This window comes from Cryptotermes secundus, unplaced genomic scaffold (genome assembly GCF_002891405.2).
Source record: "Cryptotermes secundus unplaced genomic scaffold, Csec_1.0 scaffold1269, whole genome shotgun sequence".
NCBI classification, from domain to species: domain Eukaryota; kingdom Metazoa; phylum Arthropoda; class Insecta; order Blattodea; family Kalotermitidae; genus Cryptotermes; species Cryptotermes secundus.
In genome coordinates this window covers 338417-354245 of record NW_019720738.1, presented here as the reverse complement: position 1 = coordinate 354245, position 15829 = coordinate 338417, and the positions used below count along the sequence as shown (strand labels likewise).

The window sequence follows — 15829 nt, the reverse complement described above, 5'->3', positions numbered from 1 at the left end:
CGAGGTTCCAATCTCTGTTCTTTAAGTCTGAGGATTTTATGTCGCTGGAGATACATATTTTGATATTGTGGGGTATAACATCGTAGTGTAGTCTGGTTGAAAGTTAACGTTTCGGAGGAACATATTGCCTCCATCCTCAGGGTAGAAGATGCAAGCAGTACATTCCTCCGAATATGGAGGCAGTGGGCGCTGTGTACCTCCGAAATGTTGGTATGCATATGTCAGGTTAGGACATGGCGACATAGCCCACAAGTCAACAAAAAGATTGAAGTTAACTTCTGTCAGACTCTCCACGTGGAACTCTGTACTGCAGGAAGCCATAATATGGAAATGGCACGGCGCCCTCCCTCTGGTAACACACGTGTCGCATTAGACAGGTCCAAGTTTCAAATATTTGTAAGGTGACCCGCCATAGTAATCAAGATCCTGTGTCTGGTTTTCCTCAGTTCTTCCTAACAAATCCAGCATGGTACCGCAAATTGGGTGACTACCGTTTCCTTCCAAATCCTTGCACTGCTCCGATGCTGCAGAGCGTCAGTTCCTGTCACAGTCATTAAATTAGCCGGACGTAAAATGGGTAGCTTTTATGAAAGCTCTTGACCGTGTAGTTTGGAGAGATCCAGACGTTTCGGAGGAACATTGTTTGGATTTGTAAGATCGAAGAGTAAGCCAGACAAGAAACGAGAATTGAGCGGGCCGCAAGCTTCTGCTGGTTTTATCTTTGGCTTACTTTTCGACTCTGAAGGTGGAGGCGATATGTTCTTTCGAAACTTCTTGCTCCCTCATAAAGAATACGGCGTTACAACCCACAAGACTATACCCTTTATAGACACCGCCGTGAGAAACCAAAAATTTTCGCGGTTATCTTTTGTTTCTATTTAGTTAGATGTGGTGTCAGTAACCATGTAAAGTTTACTGGTAACATGACTGACGAATAATGAATTGGAAAGGATTTGGAAGGAAGCGGTTGTGGCTTAGTCGCGGTATTGTGTCGCCTTTTATCTGCAGAGACTGAGAAAAACCACGAAACACAACCCAGTCACTTTATCCGGCTTACCGAACTGCATTCAAATCGAGCTTATAGTTACTGCTACGCCAGTCTGCACGGTGTCACGATCATGGTCTGAAGGAGAAGCAATGCCGAACCTCAGCATGGCTGAGGCATCACGGCTGTGCAAGCCTGCTCTGTGGTGCGTAGTGGAATGAGACAGTGCTGCTGTACAGTGCGGGAAATGGGGAACTTCAGAGCCTCAGGGCCTCCGAGTGTGAGGCACGCTCGTATGTTATAACGAGTTTAGTCGGAGAGGCTGTAACTTATCATATTGTCACACATATGTATGACTATAGACGGGGTATGGATTGGCGAATGGATTTGCTGACCACTTATGCATACAGCTGGGAACTACAAACAATTACAGCGCCGCCGCTAGTCTCTACAGTTCACAGAACACCACAGCAACCTCTAAGCCTCTGTCTTTTATAGTCTCTCCTAGTCGTTGCTTGGTAACAGCTCCTAACAATGGAGATTTTTCAGCTTCTATGCCCCACGTCGTTGCCCGCTGGCTAGTACTACTCACAACTGAACTAATTGCTCCAACTGTCCTGGTTATAACATCTCCGCACGCGCCACATAGAAAACAACGTTCTTCTATTGTTTCATGCGTACTAGTTGCCGCGGAAACGTGCAAAATGTCTTTTCCACCTTCACAGCATGTAGACCGGTTATGAGCCCTACCCAGGCTACGATCGAATGAGCAGCGGGGGCTTGCACCTCGGGGGTAAATCGGTAGGAGCGTGAAGCTGGTTAAACTGGTGCCTAGGTTAAGAATCTATGAAAATGTACTTCGACTTTCGTCTTCATGGCGTTGTGCTTAACTGAGCACGGAGAAAGCCCAGTCGTTGCCTAGCGACGGCACGGAATGTGCTAACTCTGTGGGAAACTGGTGGTAGTTCATACCCATAGTACGGTTGTGTGGGCAGGTTAATATATTGGCTGCCCTCTACGGCTGGGGCAGGTATTAACTTCACTGAAGTATCTTGCGGGTTTCCTCAGTCCTTCAGTCAAACGCAGGGATAATATCTAAGTTCGGCCACAACTTCTTCCTTCCAAATCCTTTCCCAAAACTTTGCAGTCTATGATTCACTGCTCATTCTACGCTACGTAGTCTAGTTCAGTCGGTACAGCTGCTGCCTACTTGCTAGAGGGTTGTGGGTTTCCATTCCCAGCAGGGGAAAGACCATGTCCGGACCCCAGTGGGGGCCCTTTCCCCGGAGGTACAGCGGCAGGGGCGTGAAGCTGGCCACTCCCCCACAAGTCTTCATGGCGTGGTGCTTTACTTATAAAGGGCACGCGGTAGGGTAGTTGGTTGAGCTACTATGCTACAAAACGGAAGGTCGCGGGTTCGATTCCCGATCACATTTGATTTTTCATATTGACCCAATCCTTTCAGCCACACTCTGGCCCTGGGTTCAACTCAGCTTCTAACAGAAATGAATATCAGGAATCTTCCTGGTGGTAAAGGGCTGCCGGTAGGAGCGTAAGGCTGACAACCTCACCGCCATCTGTGAGCCGACTGTCTAGAAAGTGTGGGAGCCTCGACGTCTCACAACCCTATGGGCCTCCACGGCCTGTTACAGGGATAACTTTACCGTTTACCTTAATTTATATATTTTTTTATTGCTAGTGGGGTGGGACTAAGTTCCTTGTACTGCGGCCACTTCTGGCCTATTGTACCAGCCCCAGATGATAGGTGAGAGTGATTGTGGAGCAATTGGTGGATTGGCAAGGGAAACCGAAGTACTCGGAGAAAACCTGCCCCAGCGCCACTTTGTCCACCACAAATCCCACTTGACCAGACCCGGGATCGAACCCGGGCCGCCGCGGCGGGAAGCCAGGGACTAACCGCTTGAGCTATGGCGCGGCATTAATTTATATAGCACAGGGCCAACTTGACCTTTATTAAGGGCGTCGTAATGTTATCCACAGGGGTGACAGCACGTGAGGGTGGGGGGAGGTGGCTCGTTGCGACCTTGGTCACCGAGCGAGAGGCCTGGTTGCTAGCCCAGCGAAACTCTGCTCTGCCTTGAGGCTCAGCGGGCGATGCTGTCGGCTAGAAATGAGCGCCGTGTAAACTGATCACGGCACGAAGTAGCCCAGCTGCACTCTCACACGCGCGGCCCCAGCCTCGTACGAAATCTTTTGCGTGATTTTACCCAGAATCTGGAACTGAATGCCGTGTTACTAATTTTTTTTTTACTTCTCATATTCAGCCCATCTCAGTGTGCTCTAACTTAAAGCGCTTTGATCATACTGTAATGCAAATGTTAAAGTTCCTTTTTATGTAATTTTCTGTGTTTCTAGACACTTCACCTCTTTCATTCTAATTTGTATTCTACTTTAAATTTATTATGTTAGCCCGCTTCTTTAGTCTGTGTGTGTTGCCGTTAATAATATATGATGAAGTGTATATATATATATATATATGTATATAAGGGTTGGGCCATAGAAACCGGCCCCCGCACTGAGACCTTCAGTGATCTATTGTGCTTAACTGTATATATATATATTCATGATATTTGGGGCGGGATTTTCGTTGTACGGACTTACATTCTCTTGTAATCGATAATACCAACTTAACGATCGTACGAACTTCTGAGGTGGTAGGAAATTTATGATATTTAATTGTATGTTTGTGTGACTGAACGTCTCGGTGGAGTTGTTAGCGCTCTTGCTTCGTTTCCGGAAGTCCCAAGTTTAAATCTCACATCGGGGCTCGGCTATCCGTACTAAATTTTCCGTGGTTTTTTCAGTCCCATGAGACAGGGATAGTAGCTCAAATAGGCCTCGACCTCTTCTTTCCAAAGCCTTTGCAGTTATTCTCTAACCACAAAATGTGAGATATTTACAGCGTCCATAAATAAGTCGCAAATAAATAAAATAAATAAATATAATTTTAGGCGGCCGCGCTGTTATCCACGTTTTCTTCGCCTCGGAATTAGATGGAGGCGAGTGATCAGTTTCACGCCACGACCGCTTTACCCCCGATACTCATTGGATATGAGGTTGGGTGGACCCCAGAGCCAGTCTGGATGACATGGAGAAGAGAAACTTCTTGATCCTACCGGGACTCGAACTCCGATATCTCGGCCGTCCATCCCGTTGCCAGTCTCTATACCGACTGAGCTATCCCGGTTGTTATTACTGAAGGTAGTAAGTTAAATATTACGGACTTAAATAGGTCCACCAAATTAAATGAAAACCCGTTACCAGCTTCCAGAGTGAGGGAGACATTTGGATACGTAACGGTTGTTCAAGTGAAACCCGTTTGGAGATTGATCTGGACAAACGAGTAGAAAGCATTCACAGATTACTGCTTGAGGTAACCTGCTCAATCCAAAGTACTGTCATTTCGTCAATATTTTTTCAATGCCTCCAAGAAAATTGGTAAGCACAGAATTCCTTTTTCACCCTTGACTGGCCTTTTTCGCGAGCACGGCGACTGACGGGTTTCAGTTGAACAAGCTTCATAAGAATTCTGGTGCTGTGTTCGAGAATGTGTGAGATTTGGGGCAGTTGTGATGACATGTTTGCACGGCTGTGACGCTGCTCTGCCCCTGTGACCAGCACCGTCAGCGCGCCTGGTGGACGTTACAGTGTACTCTGTGTTTACCTTGTGTTTGCTGCTCATCCACTGTATGCAATCTGGATCACTGCCCGCGTTTGTTCGTCTCTATAGCTAATTAGCGCAAACGCGTGCCGAATACGGGACAACAATTAGCGATGTTTGTTGCCGCATTGGTAACCCATATACCCCTAGGTTAAGGTAAAGTTACCTCAGCTCTTAACCCTACAAGTGACAAACTCACAACATTTCGGTCTATACTGAAACTGGTATATCTGACAACATGTGACATCTGCCGGCATTTTAATTGAACTACATAAACAAGAATTATTTGAACTGAATTTGTCTCTTAACATTAAAAGTTCTTAGGGAGATCTTATCAAATATTTTGCTCCGGTTTTATTCGCATCTCAGGAATTAAATCTGATGTTTCTAGCGTTAATTAAGCACCACGGGAAAAAGATATGAGTGAACTCACTCGGGATAATACCTCACATGTCCACTAGCCGTTGCTCGGTAGCGGCTGCCAATGGAGGATATTCCCCATCCTCTGGGTTCGCGAACTGTCCCTGCCCTCAGCTACCAGCTTCTAACAGCAGCAGCTCACAAGGAGTGCACCTCAACAGTTCTCTAACTCACTAACTCAGCCCCTCGGCAACAATTAACTCAACTCAACAGACTGAACTTATGTGCTTATTCAGCTTAGAACATCTCGGCACTGACCGCTACTCATTATTGTATTCAATTATTGCAGTGGAAACATACTTGTTTACGAAGCCGTTGCTCGGGAACGGCTGTCTCTACTGGCTTAAAAGTTCTTGCCTTGAGCAAATACGCTGAAATATACGAATTAGACCACAAAAAAGCACGATCAATCTGCAAGTTTATGAAGCCATTTCAGATGTGTTTGCAGTTATGCACTTAACTCGGTGTGATTGCGTCACAGTGTTGTGCTCAGTGACATAACCTGGTTCCTATTTCATTCGTTCAATAAGAAGAATTCTTCTAAGAACTTGTCTACTTCTGATTAGGCCACTCTTCCTCTGAACGACACAAGTGGAGACGGATTCTTGGGCGTCTGAATTTTGAGAGAAGCTCCTGGACCAATAATTTGCCAGTTATTTAGTCACTTAAGTCATTACTTATCTAGTTCCTGCGTTAGTTAACTAATTGGGTTTCTGATCGGCTTGCCCACTAATGCAATTAATTATCTTATTATCCAGTTAAGTAATGAGTTATTATGGTCTTTATTTATGCGTATAAGCTGTTATAAATTAGGTAATTAGCTGGTCAATCCGTCTGTTTATTAATTTGTTAGTTTCTGAGCTAAATGCGGCAATAACAGCTTCCCGCCTACGCACTGCTCTGTCCGTTGCGCCGCTCGCCTCGCTCCCACGCCATTAATTTCACGGACGCCAAGTTTCAAATCGCATGATGAATGGCCGATGGATCGGCCCGCAACTCTGGCTCGTGCATCATGGCTATCCTCGTCTTCATTGGAAATAATGGAATTTTGAAATTTGGCAGTGCAAGTTTTGTTTCCATCGCGACGGTTACAGGCTCCTGTCAGATTACCATTGTTGTTACTGCTTGTGGGGTTGCCGCTGTGCAGGGGGCTCCCGAGCTTCGTCATGTGACCTGTAGATTTCGTGCTGTCGGAATTCTCCGTAAGTAACTATGTGTTAATTGTGGAGTCTTCACTGAAAAGCTGAGTGTCACACAGCTTGTAAAAGAATTCCCTAATTTTCTAAGGAGCTCAACTGTTCATTACCGTTCTCACAACATCCTGTCTCATCACCATTCAGTCCACACCTCTTATACTGTAAAGTTGGCCATGTTCTTAATTAATTGAGCGCGAAGTCATGAAGACGTGTGGAGGAGTGGCGGTATAGCTCCACCATTCTTGACTTCGACTCTAGATGGATTTGACTGGTCACCTTCACGGCCCCACCGCTTTACCCCCGGGGAAAGAGCCCCCGGTACCCATTGTACAGGAGCCTGGGTGGGCCCCAGAGCCGGCCTGGACGACGTTGAGGGGAGAGAAATCTTGCCTCTACCGGGATTTGAACTCCAACGCTTGAGACGTCCAGCCAGTGGCCAATCGCTATACCGACTGCGCTATCCCGACTGACGGAGTAGAGGAAAATGTCTTGCCTCTTCCGGGAATCGAACGCCAATTATCCGGCCCGTAGCGCCGTTGCCATACCTACGGGTGGCTCGTGTAGTAACCACTGGCTTATGGGATATTCAGGCGAAGCGTCTGGAAGCGGGAGACGGCGGACATCAGGACACAGGGACGTTGTGTTTCACAGTGAAATTGCAGGGTAACCCCGTCTCACTGCAGTAAGGCACTTAAGCCGTTTACTAACGAACTCCACACCAGCCAGAGCCCTGGCCAGATCGATACTTGAAACGCGATACAAGTTCACCTCTCTCGTTAGGTGATCAGCTTCTTCGTTTCGAGCGTGCAGTGTACGCCGGTCCCTCTGGGGAAATGCTAGGATAGTACCTCGATCTGGCTGCGGAATCTTCCTTGCAGATCGTTTGCAATTCAGTATTCACCAATCGAAGCTACTGGCAGCGTCGTTAAATACCCACCCTCAAAGATTTCTCTTTTACGGTTTAGAAAATCTCTGATACGGAAAGTAATCAGCGGTTATTTCCCTAAACAGCGTTAACTGGCTGATCTTGGTAATTAAGACGCGGTGTTTTCTGGGAAGGAGCTCAAGTTTCAAGTATTTATATTGTAGCTTGTAGAGCCGTTACTATGCAATGACGGCGAGATAAGCAGATATACCAGACCCGTTTCTAGGCAACGGATGGTAAAGACGTTCCCGTAGCAACGAATCAACGCGCAATAGAGGCACTGTTGGAAACGGGGTTTTCTTACGTGGTCCGTGCCGAGGTGTTGCCTAGAAGACATGGAGCGACCAAGTCAATTCTGCACGGGAGGCTCTGAAGAGAAGACTTGAGCGGGTGTAGCTGAAGAACCTCCACTGTTAGAAGGTGTTCCTAGGAAACGGCTAGTGAAGACACAGCAAGCTGAAAAAGGAGTAGCGGTGGCGCTGTAATTTCTTGTATTTCCGAGTAAGTGGAATCCATTATCCAGCCCAACCCCCGTCTATAGTCACATCTCATACTGCGTGACGATATGAACTTCATGTTTAAAAGCGTTAAAGATAGTTCGGTGTCGCGCAGCACAGGTTGCCACCACTTGGACGCGTCCCCGCGGACCCTCGCGTTACATATAGGCACACTGGCTCGCGTAATTTGCTTTTTAAATTCGGATTAACTTCTTATCCGCTCTGGATTGGATTATGGGACGATTTATATGAGATTAGGCTGTGTGGCGGCTTACAGGCGCCTGGGATTATGGGAGTTTGCTGGCCTGCGCAGGCTCATGCCGTTATCAACACAAAGAAAAGCTCCCTGTCTTGTTTAGGGCTGCACTGTGTACCAGTCTACATAAGACAGAATGAAGACGGAGGAAGTATTATACTCCGAAACATCGGTGCTCACCTACCAGACTACACGATGTCATTACTCAGAATGAAGATAAAGTATGTTGGGATGGTGAATGGTAAATTGGAAAGGATTCAGAAGGATTTGGTCATGGCCTTTTCGCGGTACTATCTCCATATTTACCTAGAGGGACTGAGAAAAACCACGAAGAATCCGAGGCGAGATATCTGGTGTACAAGCGGATATTCGAACCATGCACCTCGAGACCACAAGTTTACGGCGTTACCGCTAAGCTGTCCTGCTCGGTATAGAATAGTAGGTCAACACTTTTTACTCACGACTTGCTTCGCCCTCTCCCCATTGGTTTACGTGTCAGGTTTCCCCGGTGAGGGCTCGCGATCCCCTGTGAGACACTTGTCACACCGCCTGGACACAACATTGCCGTGACAACCCCCAGATCCCTTCGCAGTGGTCATACACAGAGGCAATGACTTATGTCTGTTTGGTTGCCTATAGCTCAGGTGGTTGGTCGCCTGCTGCGCTCCCGGATCCCTGGCTAAATCCCACGTTGGTCGTTGTGGGGTGAAATATGGACAGTGACTGAAATGGATGAAGTTATGTTAAGGAGGCATCCAAACATCAACAGGGAGGGAGACAGGAGTGTAGGGGTGCGGCTCCTGTTTTCCCCTCAAAGTGAAGTCTGGCTGAGCCATTAGTTGACAGTCTGAGCTGACAGAAATGTGGAGAAGGGCTCTCTCTCGTCCGCCGCGAAAGGAACCTGGGGCTGAGAAACTGCAGACCTGTCACAGTGCCCTGCCAGCATGTCCCGCGTCACGCCCATGTTCCTGCACGTGACGAAGAAGTGGCGCCCAATTATAGAGACCGTTATTTAAAATTTGTAGACCCGAAATGGCCATTTAGTATGCATTGAGAGCACAGGCTGTTTTATTGGCAGACCACAGACAGGACAGATATTCGTACGGCAGCTTCGACGTCCGAATTGGGGGCGCAGGTGACGTCGCTAAGCCTCGAGAAGCTGAGAGCTGACGTCTGGACGCTTCAGACGTTAGGCCTCTTCCGCACAGCCACGTCCCGGGTGCAACATCCACAATAAGTCGGCCTCAGTTTTCGGGCAATACGATTCGGGTATTTCAACCCTGAAAGTGAACCGGCAGTTACTGGGAAACAGTCACTGCAAACTCGCGTTTGATGCAGTTACAGAAGGCATTTCGTATAGTATGTCACTTGAAACACAGCCCGTTACACTTGAGTTCTCATGCACTTGCTGGCAATTATTAGCCTCAAAACCTAACCCTTCCAGCCCCACAATGACCCTGGGGTCGACTCAGCCTCTAAGAGAAATGAGTACCAGGAATCTTCCTGGGCGTAAAGGGCGGCCGCCGCATAAGGCTGACAAACTCACCGTCATCTGTGAGCTGATTGTCTAGAGAAAATGTCGGAGCCTCGACATTTTACAACCCTATGGGCCTCTACGGTCGATTACAGGGATACAGCTTTACCTTTATCCTTTACTAATCATCCTACATCCGACGCCATGTAGCCTAGACGCTGACAGCATCGTTAAGTAACCTAGAAAAGAATATTCACCCTCAGTTTGTATTCTTCCATTAAAGGACAGGAATAGGAGACCACAAATTTGGTAGAGACGCCATTTTCATATTGTGGTGTAACACTTGCAGTTCTTGTTCAAGCCCAGGATGAATGTCACACGTGTTGTGCCTGGTCAGAAAGTTAGTGACGAACTTTTTATCGGGGATCGAACTAGCTTCTGTAGAAACGGCAACCGTCCTTTCACTTCTTAATGACCATCGGAAATCGACTTTGTTTTTGTGCTTACGAACTACACGTGTAACTAATAGCAACCATTTTGTCGGTGCGTAGCTCGCATTTGTTGGCAGTTCACGCGGTTTCCACTCCCATAGGGAGTCCGTGCAACAGCTGCGTATGTCCGCCCCCTTGCAACACTCGCGTATGTACATTATTACAGTAACATCCTTTTACAACGGAATCTTTCTGTAACAGAAAAATGTCTCTGCTCCTGAGAATACCGGGAAGAAAGCCGAGGCGTATTGCTCGCAGTAAACGGAAGCTGTATTCGGCGGAAAGGAAACGTGAAAGCAAATATAGAAGAACTAATAATACAATAATATTACCAACGTCTATGATGTGTCGCCGTGTAGTCTGGTAAATAGCTACCAATTTACGAGTATCTGAAGAAACTACGCTCTACATCTTGAGGGTAGAAGATATGACGCCCTGTAGTCAGATGTTTACCAATTTTCCTGAGGAACCTGATGCTTCTGTCGTCAGGGTTGTAGAGTAAACCGCGTTGGGGAAAAATTGGTAGGATTCAGGGAAAGCAAGACCGCAAGAAATACTGGCCCCACCGAGGGCCGTTTTAGGCGGAAGATGCAAGAAATGATGAAGGAAAATGGGTAGAAGAGGAAGCCTGATAAAGAAGAAGAAGAAGAAATTCGAGAGGATATTTCGGGATTATTTAACGACGCTTACATCTTCGGATGGGAAGGCTCATGAGTGAGGGATTTGGAAGGAACAGGTCGTGGCAAACTTGAGGTACGTTAAACCCTCGCTAATCCGGTTACAGTTAATCCGGATCGAAATATGAGCAATGAAAAATTCTGTTCACAGTTGAGTACGTGCTTTAAAATACACGTGGAATTTAGGAGCAAGAGAACTTTCAGGCTCTGTTGAGGGCGGCTGGAGAGACTGAAGCCACGCAAGTAAATATCCAAGATTGGCTTCAGCTGGATGAAGGAGACCCTGGCTTTCAGCTTCTGGCAGAGCAAAAAATTTCTGCAATGATCTTTTTTATTTATTTAATCAACATTACCTATATTATTAAATTTTCCGTTTATTTGTTTTCTAAGTTCTTTTTTCTTGACTTTTAGCTCTATCTTTTGCTTCATTAATCCAGATGAAACAAGCCCCTAATTAATCCGGATTATCGAGAGTTTGCTGTACTACCCCCTAATTTTCCGGAAGGGAGTGGGGGAAACTACGGAAGACCTGAGGCAGGTGATCAGGCTGAATTACATTCGAGCACTTCCCAAAAATCAAATCAAGAACGCCAACCCGCCCAGTTTGACCTAACGTAAGGTGAAGCTGCGGTTTGTGCTTGGGCAACCTTACGGAAGCAAAGGCCTGTGTGCGCCCACATGTCCGCTGCCACAGTCTGGCCGCTTCAGCATATGGCATAATAATTAGCCCAGTATCTGATGATGACGCACCAAAACTGTATTCACACTAAGCAGCAATTTTGCCCCTCAACAGAATTAACCGGTTGGGCTCTGTAGCGGAAATATAATGTGTTTCCTGTGAGGTAAGAACTTTACTGTTATAAAAGTAAAGCTACCCTCGTGACAAGCCGTGGAGGCCCATAGGGTTGTGAGACGTTGAGGCTCCCACATTTCCTAGACAGTAGGCTCACAGATGATGGTGAGCTTTTCAGCCTTACGCGCCGGTCGCCCTATACACACAGGAAGGTTCCTGGTATTTATTTCTGTGAGAGGCTGAGTGACCCAAGGGCCATAGTGCGGCTGGAAGGATTAGGTCAATTGAAAAATCCAATGACTTCACCGGGAATCGAAGCAGCGACCTTCCGGCGTGCAGTATAGTGCCTTAACCAACTAAATTATATATATAAAGAGAAATTCAGTGTTTGAAGTATTAAAGGGAACAGCAGGGAAGGCTGCAGTAGAAACAGTGGCCCTTATGAAGGCCAGATTCACGGAGGAGAAAGTAAGACGCGTGGAAGGAGAATTGTAGAGGCAGACTCACGTGAGTAGGCCTATAAAATAAATAAGAGGAAGGAATTCAAGAAGAATGAAGTGGATATGTGTCTACAACTCCACACGGCGCCACTTCGCAGAAGACCGTGAACTTAACGTTCGAGATGCCGTGAGAGGCGCGCAGTTTCAACGTATCCTAACTTGACAGGCCCACGAGCGACGCCGTTGCTAGGCAACGTGCAGACAGACAAGCCTGTGTGTCGCACACTTGCAGGAACTTCACAGGCGACATGGCACAGAACAGGAATTACTGTGGCAGACTGTTCTTCTATTCATTTCATCCATTTTTCAACGAGAGGGAGACATCTGGCGTGATGTCTGTAAAAACACACTGTCAACTGTTGGCAGTTGAGGGCGCATTGGCGTGTGTAGGCAGTAAGTAACGGAGGTTCTTGAACCTCGGGCTGCTGTGGAAGTGGAGGAGCAGGGGGAGGTCCTTTCAACGGAAAATTGATTGAAAAGCAAAAAGCTGAGTGCGGAAGTGCACGTACTTCCGTTGCTTAACAGAAGTGAGCCGTGTTTCTTATTAATGCCACCAGAGGGACGGGCAAGTTCCTTGCTGTGCCACGGGAACGACCGGAGCCTGTTCCTTATTTCCTTATGCTTTTGTGTATCTCTTTGAATCTTTCTTTCTCTTCGCATTTTTTCTTCTTTCCTTTCTGTTTATTTCTTTTTCTTGCCCATGCCTGTTTTACTCTTCCTTTGCCATTACTGATTTGTCTCTTTTAATTTATCTTTTCTTCTTTCAATTCCTGTCTTTATTTCTCGCATTTTTCCTTCCCCTGTTTTCCTTTCTCGTTCTTTCTTTTATGTTCCCGCTTTCGTCTCTTTAGTTTCTTATTTTTCTTTATCTTTTCTCCTTTCTTTCTTTCTGCTCCTCTTCTTTCTTTTGCATCTTTTTGTTTATTTCTCTTTCACTCTTACTTTGTCATTCTTTCTTTTCATATTTCTCTTTCCATCCCCTCTCCCCCTTCCATTTCTATTTTCTCTCTCTGTTTTCCTAGTATCCGCTGCTTCCTCTCCTCCTCTCATGTTCAGTGTGTATGTGACCACGTGACACACTCATTTACTCCACAGAACGCGCGTTACGTTTCCGCTAAAGAAATTTGTAATTTCATGAGAGAGAAAAAGAAGGCACGGCGAAGAGGAGTGTGTCCTTACGCCCCTGAAATTACCACACGGATTATAAAGTTCTAAGCTGTGTATTTTGCTCTTCATTTACCTCAGTTGCGATACTGCCCTCGGAGTTGATGTTCTCACAGCTGTGACTATGAAGGGTGTTCTCTTCTGCGTTGTAACGTCGTTTAGTTAGGAAAGAGTCCGACGTTTCGGAGGAACATACTGTCCTTCATCTGTAGGGTCGAAAAGTAGACCAAGCAAGAAAAAAAAAAAGAAAACACTTATCGGCAAGAAGAGCACCACAAGATGGCAACCTTGACATATGCCCCTCTGAATTTTGGATGTGATGAAAGGAATTCGCTCAAGACAGAGTTCATTACCGCCTTTCGTGAACAGGTCGATGAACGTTAGTGTTTCAGAAAGGCAGGGAGGGACTATCAGCTGTTCAGGCCTGTCTTGGATCTAGTTAAGTTTGTACTCCCAGCGCTCTATCTGTTCCACCCGTGTGCAAACAAGCCTCCCCCGCCTCCCACCGGTGCTCCCGCCCCGAGACAGGTACTTAAAGCTTTGGCGGTGCAGAGGGCTCGGGCTCGGGCTGATGGTTCATTCTTTAATACCTTCAGTACACCGTAACCTGAAGGTAAATACGCATCGCAGAGAATAATTTTGTTTATCAAGTTGAAATAACGTAACGGCGTTCAGCTGTTTGTGAAGGACATTGTTGATTGTCACATGAAGTTTGCTAATTGGTGGAGCTGGAATCCACAGAGCGAATCGCAAACATTATTGCCTTTATCACGCCACCCACGAGATATCTCGCTTAAAATACGGGTCGTTTATGTCGGAAGTTTTCTCATGTTATTTTATCATCAGTGAAAGAAAAGCCTGCTGTCATCTCTGAACAGTTACATCTAACTATGTGATAATATGTGTTTTCAATAGCAGGAGTTCTACTACTACTCATAACTCGTAACTGCCCTGAACGAATTCTGTCACTCCTACTTATATAGCCGCGGAACTGATATGGACCTTCAGTAAACTTATCACGTGATCGCTATCCAGCCAGTCTGTTGGCAAGTCGGTCGGATCTACAGAAAACACAGCTTCTTCTATTGTCGACAGAGCTGTTTGCTGGCAACGCATTGATCAAATTGGTTACAATAGTATTTAGGAGGAGTTCAGTTGCACGATTACTAGAGACATGAGACAGGAACATATTGTCAGTCCCGCATGACTCGGAATCAAGAATGTCTGTGCTGGCGAGGGCCAGCAGCTATTTATCCGACCCGCCGATGAGTATTTAAGAGGTTAAGAACTAACATTAAATGTGTAAATTCGGACCTTCGCATCGAATTCATAAACACGCTAAAGCTTTTAATTAGGAGGAACAGTTTTCTATCCGAAGGCATTAATTTTAGAGGAAGCAAATTATGTATAAAATTTATAATTTTTTGTTGGAGGAAATATCTTTCTAGGGTAAATATTATTACGCGAGAGTATGCACTTAATTTGTAGCCCTCAGATAGAAATAAAAACGGCAGCGCTGAAGCCAATAACGCGTCAGTTCAGCAAAATATGAAGGGGATTGACTCCGTCACACGTCAGACCGCGATACAGAAGGCTGTGCGCGCTATGCAATACCGATGATCCGTGTTATCCCTCGCGAGCCGTTACCGCGCCACGATGCTGTGATATTTGCCTCGAGAAAATGTTCGAAAGCTTTTAAATACTTTGTACGTCTTCAGCCTGCACGTTAGCACCTCAATTCTTTCTTCCATGTTTTTTTAATAGGCCTTCTTCTGTCAGGATGTTGCCATGATAACGAATAACTTCTGTTGTTCGAACGCCAAAAATACTTCGCGTTGACTCTTGGGGGTTGGCGGTTCAATTTTCTCTCAGTGTTCTTGAACACCAAATAAAATCCATAAGTGAGCAGTCGATGCCTTCAGACCGAGATATCTCTTGCATAGCAGGGAAGTGGCTAAACTTTTATAGATGCTTTGAAAATGTGGCACAGTTCAGATATTTGGGAGCGACTATAACGAATCAAATTTTGATTCAGGAGGAAATTAAGTGGAGACTGAACTCGGGTAATGCTTGCTACCATGCCGTCCAGGACCTTTTGTCTTCTCGTCTGCTGTCCCAAAGCATAAAATTAGAATATATAAAAGTATAATTTTTGCCTGTGGCTCAGTATGGGTGTGAGACTTGGTCTCTGACATTAAGGGAGGAACACAGACTGCGGGTGTTTGAGAACAGGGTGTGGAGGAGAATATTTGAACCAAAGAGGGCTGAAGTGACAAGAGGTTGGAGAAAACTGCATAATGAGGAGCTTCATAACCTGTACTCTTCTCCAAGTATAATTAGAATGATCACGTTAAGGAGGATGAGGTGGGCAGGGTATGTAGCACGAATGGGGGAGAAGAGGAATGCATATAGGATATTGGTGGGAAAACCAGAAGGAAAGAGACCACTAGGAAGACCAAGACATAGGTGGTAGGATAATATTAAAATGGACGTGATAGAGGTAGGACGGGGTGATATGGGCTGGATTGATCTGGCTCAGGATGGAAAGCAGTGGAGGGCTGTTGTGAACACGGTAATGAACTTGTCGGGTTCCATAAAATGAATATCTGTACAACTGGCGCCTTCTTTAGAAGGGCCCAGTTCCATGAAGTTAGTTAGTTAGTTAGTTACATACTTATCAAAGTATGTTCAGAACACGGCCTTGAATTTGGTTAGCATGCAATTTAGGTAATTTCTCTTCTATTCTGTTCCTTGGTGTTGCAGCCCGTT

The 15829-nt window shown here is 46.0% G+C and overlaps 1 protein-coding gene across 1 annotated transcript in view; it reads left to right on the top strand.

Moving 5' to 3' along the window:
• The window catches only part of LOC111873084 (chondroitin sulfate proteoglycan 4), a 259855-nt gene that overhangs the window by 1512 nt on the left and 242514 nt on the right, over nt 1–15829 (top strand). The window lies entirely within an intron of this gene.